The sequence below is a fragment of the Sorex araneus genome, chromosome 1, assembly GCF_027595985.1.
Source record: "Sorex araneus isolate mSorAra2 chromosome 1, mSorAra2.pri, whole genome shotgun sequence".
Taxonomy (NCBI): domain Eukaryota; kingdom Metazoa; phylum Chordata; class Mammalia; order Eulipotyphla; family Soricidae; genus Sorex; species Sorex araneus.
The window spans coordinates 22,167,175-22,173,797 of NC_073302.1; the positions used below are offsets into that span (position 1 = coordinate 22,167,175).

At 49.0% G+C, this 6,623-nt stretch overlaps 1 non-coding gene across 1 annotated transcript; it reads left to right on the forward strand.

Moving 5' to 3' along the window:
* Nucleotides 1-6,150: 6,150 nt before the first annotated feature.
* LOC129401290 (U6 spliceosomal RNA) lies at nt 6,151-6,257 on the forward strand. Its single transcript, XR_008628221.1, has one exon. It is a non-coding gene; the product is annotated as a U6 spliceosomal RNA (small nuclear RNA).
* The last annotated feature ends 366 nt before the right edge of the window (nt 6,258-6,623 follow it).

The following is a 6,623-nucleotide window of genomic DNA, read 5'->3' on the forward strand; positions in this document are numbered from 1 at the left end:
AAAAGGCCCCAGGCCAGGGTCCAGCTCACTGCCCCTTCCTCTGCTCAGCCCTGCACACCTGTCGCCGGGAGCTGAGCCATGGAAGACCTTCCAAGAGGCAGGAGGCCAGTCCGGAGGCAGCCTGGGGGACCAGGTCCCCGCCCCCGCAGCCCCACAGAGAGGGGAGCAGCCTCACGGCCAGGAGGAGGAGGACGCAGGCGGCGGGCAACTGGGCAGTAGGCCCAGTGCTCTGGGCGCAGAGGAGGTGAGTGACCCGGGTCTGCGGAGATGGGATGGGGTCCCTGCTGGACTGGAGATGCCACAGATGGGCCGGGCGGGCCTCAGGGGTCCCAGATCTGATTCCCTTAATCGTGGTGCTGCTGTCCCGGGAGCAGGGCCAGCCCAGAGCTTCTCCTCAGCCCCAACCCCCTGGGCAGAGCCGGTCTCAGAGGGTTGGTGGAGCCACAGGCAGGCAGCTGAGACTCAGGGAGACACAGGAAGGGCGGGGTGGGGGTCTCCTAGAGGTTGTGGGGTGTTGGGTTGGAGGCGCACTCTGGGGTGGGGCTATGCAGGAAGGGTGCTCCCACATGTACCCTCCCGATAGCCTGTCCAGGCCCCGAGAATCCAGGCAGGGACCCTCACTCCTGTCCTCTCTCCACCCACAGCGCCCCCCAGGCCCAGCCAGGTGCCAGATGACGCCAGACAGAAGCGATGCAGAAGCCCCGATGGTGCCCCCGGCGCTAGACCCCGGGAAAATGGACCCCGGGAAGAAAAGGGGAGAGGCTGGCCAACACCCGCCCGAGGGGCAGCCAAGCCCAAGCCTGAGTCCAGCAGAGCAGGGCGGCCCCGCAGAGCTGGTAGGTGATGGAGGAGGCGGAGGTGACCCGCGGGGTGCCCCGAGAGCCCTACAGGGCCGGGTGGTTCCACACTGACCGGAAGTGCTGGCAAGCGTCAGAGAGAGGAGGGCGCTATGGGGGTCTCAGATCCCTTGGCAGGGTGGGCAAAGGCTGTGGGAGCCCTTAGGCCTGGCTCCAGCTCCCCTGATATCTTCTCCTCTCTCCCGTAGGTCCTGCCGACACTTCTGGTCGCCCCAAGAACAAGAGGATCCGGTCCAGATCCCCAGAGGGCAGCGTCAGCTCAGCCCATAGCCAGGGCCGGCTGGAGGCCAGGCCCCGTCCCCGCAAGCGCCGCTGACACCTGTCTGCACCTGCCCAGGAGCCTAGTGGGGACCCTTGCTCCAGGCTCCTCACCCACCTGGGCGCCCTGCAGGTGGCCCTGGACGAGCTGCAGGCTCCGGGGGGCGCCTTCCTGCCCTGGCCTGAGTCTGGGCACTCGCAGGCCCCGGAGCCCTCGGCCTCGCAGCGCGCCTGGCTCTCCTGGCAGCTGGCTCAGGCGGGCTCCAGCCTGCACTGGGCGCTCAGCACCCTCCAGTCCCTGCTGGCAAAGCAGCCCTGCTGCACGGCGGGACAGCCCGTCCTGCAGGGGGCGCCGTGGGGCGCGCGGAGCCTCTGGTGGCCTTCACCGTCCTGAACTCGGACTCTTCACAGAAACGGTCTCTCTAGGAATGATGTCCAGCCCTGCTGTCGGTGTCCTTGGTGACCGCTTGCACCCAATGCGAAAATCATCCACATCCATCCCCCGAACGCGGCCCCACACCCCACTGGCACTTCGTGCGGCCGAGAACTATTCTCTCTGGATGCAGCTGCACAGCCGACTGGTCCAAGCTCCTCTCTGGGCGAGCGGAACCAATGAGGGAAACTCTGCACGGAAAGAGACTTGGGTGGAGAAGGTTTCAGCTTCCAACGTGTCCTAATATTAAACTTTCCCCTTAAATGTTTTTATTGTTCTTGTGATAAATAAAGTCGTGCCAAATATGTGTTCTGGTGTGCTTCATTATCCTTCCTCCAGGTCTGTTGACATATTTCAGGGGTCCAGGGTGCCCCGACACATTTCCTCCAGCCCAGGCTAGGGGGTTCCTAACCGGTTGCAAAGCTTTGGATTTGGGCAGAAACATGAGTGTCCTTTCTTTTGTAGGGATGTTCCACTCTTCTGGAGTTTTCTGCTTTCTTTCTTGTTTTCCATTCTCCTCAAATGAGAGTTTTGTATCTTATCAGAGGTATAATTTTTGCACTTCTTAAAGATATATTAAAACAGAACTTTAAACTACCTTAGGTGTTCTGTTTTCTTTGCTTTCTTTCCTTTTCTTTTTGGTCACACCAGGTGATACTCAGTGGTTACTCTTGGCTCTGCATCAGGTATTACTCCTGGCTGTGCTCAGGGGACCATATGGGGTGCTGGGAATTGAACTTGGGTTAGCGGAGTACAAGGCAAATGCCCTACCCTAGGTACTCTTGCTCCACCCACATTGTTTTGATTTCTAACAGAAGGCTGTTGATACTAAAATATTGTTGCTTCTGCAAATTGATGCATGTTCCTTCAGAAAACAGGCATTTTTATTTAACCACCGTGACATAGTTACAGAACTTTTATGTTTGAGTTTCAGTCATACAATTATCGAACACTGATCCCTCCACCAGTGCACATTCTCCACTACCAATGTCCCTAGTTATACCCCCCTCTTTCCATCCCTCCCCCAGCCTCTATGTCTGAAATTTTCCCCCATACTCTCTCCCTACTTTTGGGCATTATGGCTTGCAATATAGATTCTGAGAGGGTTTCACGTTTCGTCCTTTATCAACTTTATCCACATCCAGCCCTGAATGCGGCCCCACAACCCACTGGCACTTTGTGCGGCGGAGAACTACTCCGCTACTCTCTGGTCGAGCTGGAACCACTTAGGAAAACTGTCTAAACTAAAGAGATGTGTGTGGGAAAGGTATCAACTCCTAATGTGGCATGCTATGTAACTTTCCATTAAATGTTTTTATTATTTTTTGTGACAAATAAAGTCGTCCAAATTTTTGTTGTGGTGAGCCTCATTTTCTTTTCTCCAGGACTGTTGATAGGTCTGAGGGGTCCAGGGTGCCCCACACATTCCCTCCAGCCCAGGCTAGAAGATTCCTAACTGGTTGCAGTGCTTTGTCCTAGATTTGGGCATAAACATGGGTGCCCTTCCTTTCTTAGGGCTGTGCAACTCTTCTAGACTTTTCTGCTTTCTTTCATGTTTCTCCAGTCTCTTCAAATGAGAGTTTTCTATCATAGCAGAAGTATAATTTTTCCACTTTCTAAAAATATTTTATTGAATCACCTTGTGAAAAGTTATATAGCTTTCAGGCTTAAGTCTCAGTCACACAATGATCAAACACCCATCCCCTCACCAGTGCACATGTTCCACCACCAAGAACCCCAGTGTACCTCCCATCCTACCCCCACTCCTGCCTGTGTGGCTGATGATTTTCACTTATTTTCTCTTTACTTTGATTACATTCAATATTTCAACAGAAAACTCACTACTATTATTTGAAATTTTCCCCCAAGTATCAGACATGCCGAAAAGGCATCATTTGATCATTTGATTTACATTGCTGAGAATGAAGAGCATATGAGGTTTTGGGTTTCTGGTATTTTAATGATTAAGTCCAGAGAAATTTCTGCCAGAAATTGCATCATTGCAAGCCTGTACCTTGTTTAGTGGGCCTTAAAAGATGGCGGTTGCCATGCCACCACTAGGGAAAGAAAATGCCGAGAGAGAAAAACCTTTCCCCTCCCGGAGTGGCATGGGACTGTCGCCTAGTTCACAGTCTAGAGGCATTTCTGCAAGAAGCCGCTGGGTGCCAAAAGTAGTTGGTTGGCCTCTGGGATCATGGGCATTCTCCACTTCTTAAAGATATATTATAACAGAACTTTAACTAAACTACCTTAGGTGTTCTGTTTTCTTTTTTCTTTCTTTCTTTTTTTTTTTGGATCACACCTGGTGATGTTCAGGGTTACTCCTGGCTCTACTCAGAAATTACTCCTGGCAGTGCTCAGGGGACCATATGGGATGCTGGGAATTGAACTCAGATTGGCCATGTGCAAGGCAAATGCCCTACCCTCGGTGCTATTGATCCAGTTCTGGTGTTTTGTTTTCTACCAGAAGGCTTTGATACTCAAATACTGTTATTTCTTCAAATTGATGCATGTTCCTTAGGAAACAGCCTTTTTTTGGAATCATCAAGAGATACAGTTAAAAAAAACTTTCATGTTTGTGGGGCTGGAGCGATAGCACAGCGGGTAGGGCATTTACCTTGCATGCGGCCGACCTGGATTCTAATCCCAGCATCCCATATGGTCCCCTGAGCACCGCCAGGGGTAATTCCTGAGTGAAGAGCCAGGAGTAACCCCTGTGCATCGCCGGGTGTGACCCCCAAAAAACAAAAAATACCTTTCATGTTTGAGTATCAGTCATATAATTATCGAACACTGATCCCAACACCAGTGCACATTCTCCACCACCAATGTTCCTAGTTATACCCCCCTTTTTCTATACCACTCCCAGCCCCTGTGGCAGAATAATTCCCCCATACTCTCTCTCTACTTTTGGGCATTATGGTTTGCAATATAGATACTGTGAGGCTATCACATTTGGGTCCTTTATCTACTTTAAGCATTCATCTCCCATCCCAAACGATTCCTCCAGCCATCACTGACTTACTAATCCCTTCTCTATTCCAGCTTCCTTCTTCCCCAGCTCATGAGATAGGCTTCCACCTATGGAGTAATATTCCTGGCCCTTGTGCTTCTGTCTCTCTCATATTATGTTATTTTACATTCCACGAATGAGAGCAGTCATTTGTCTGTCCCTCTTTTTCTGACTCATTTCACTTAGCATGATACTGTCCATGACCATCCACTTATAAGAAAATTTCATAGGTTCATCTTTCCTAACAGCTGTATAGTATTCTGTTGTGTTGTTATCAGCATTTGAGGTGCCCGCAATCAACTTGAAGCTTTACCAGTTTGAACCAATGTGAACCTTACCGATATTCCATGAATGGTAGCTATGGAGCCACATAAAAGACTTGGTGAAAGGTCACTGTCACTGTCAATTCTTTGCTCTCCGATTTGCTCTAGCGGGCACCAGTAACATCTCCATCGTGAGACTTGAGACTGTTTTTGGCATATTGAATATGCCACAGGTAGCTTGCTAGGCTCTTATGTGCAGGCGAGATACTCTCGGTAGCTTGCCCGGCTGGCTCTCTGAGAGGTAGCTCACTTATTTTTTAACATGGAGCATTCAAGTAACATTTGCAAATGATACACAGTTTTGTAGCTCTTAACAGTAATTCCTTTGAGAGACATTCAATTAACATTTGCAAATGATACACAGTTTTGTAGCTCTTAACAGTAACTCCTTTGAGGAAACTGCAGTGGTCATCTTTTGGTAATGTGGTACGGATAATGCCAAATGGCAAATAGGATTTTTTATTGAAGAAGAGATGGTATGGGCATCTCTATTCATGCATAAAGATGCATTGCTTATTTATGCATTTTAACGTGGGGTTTATTTATGCATGGTGAGCTTTTTGGATTTCTGCACGAGCAGTGTGGGAAGTGCGGTTTAATGTTTTGAGTGTTTCTTTCTGCTTTTGTGGGGCTTATTGTTTACATGTTTGTTTCTGCAATACTGGACATCAAAGCTAGGTCTCCCGTGAGTCACCTTTGGGATTTACTTGCACCCACCCTTTGGGCATGTTTATATGTAAACTTCATCCATGAAGCCCACAATAGGAAGTCCATTTCTTCAGCAGGGACAATTGAGCTGTTCCTGTGTTTACATTACCACATATTCCTGTGAGTAGGTGGGCCCAGGTGCTTTCTTGCTGAGCACTGATCCCAGTGCTTTCTGATGTTGGTGTTGGTGGTTTTTTTGATTATTGACCAAACCTATGAGACTCAGAGACTATTTTTAGCCTTTTCTTTTTTTCTCTTTTGGGTAACACCTGCAATACAAAGGGTTACTCCTGGCTCTGCCCTCAGAATCACTCTTGTGCTTGGGGAATTTATGGGATGCCAGAGGTTAAATCCAGGTTGGCAGCATGCAAGGCAAATGCATAATCTGCTGTACTATTGCTCCAGCCCCAAGACTCAGAGGCTCTGTGATGACGGATTGCTCCTAGTTATACTCAGTGAACATACCTGGTGCCCGGTATCCAACCTGCAAGCCGTGCAAGTGCCTTGATCCCTGTCCTAGCTCTCTGAATCCCACAATTACTTAAAAATATCAGTTAAGTGCTCGCTTCGGCATCACATATACTAAAATTGGAACGATACAGAGAAGATTAGCATGACCCCTGCGCTAGGATGATAGGCAAATTCGTGAAGCGTTCCATATTTTTATCCCAGAGAGGCAAAAAAAGTATAGTCGAAACGACATGTGCACTTTTATGTTCATTGCAGCACTGTTTACAATAGCCAGAATCTGGAAAAAACCCGAATGCCCTAGAACGGATGACTGGTTGAGGAAACTTTGGTACATCTATACAATGGAATACTATGCAGCTGTTAGAAAAAGGAAATCATGAATTTTGCATATAAGTGGATCGGCATGGAAAGTTTCATGCTGAGTGAAATGAGTCAGAAAGAGAGAGACAGACATAGAAAGATTGCACTCATCTGTGGTATATAGAATAACAGAGTGGGAAACTAACACCCAAGAATTGTAGAAATAAGTACCAGGAGGTTGACTCAATGGCTTGGAGGCT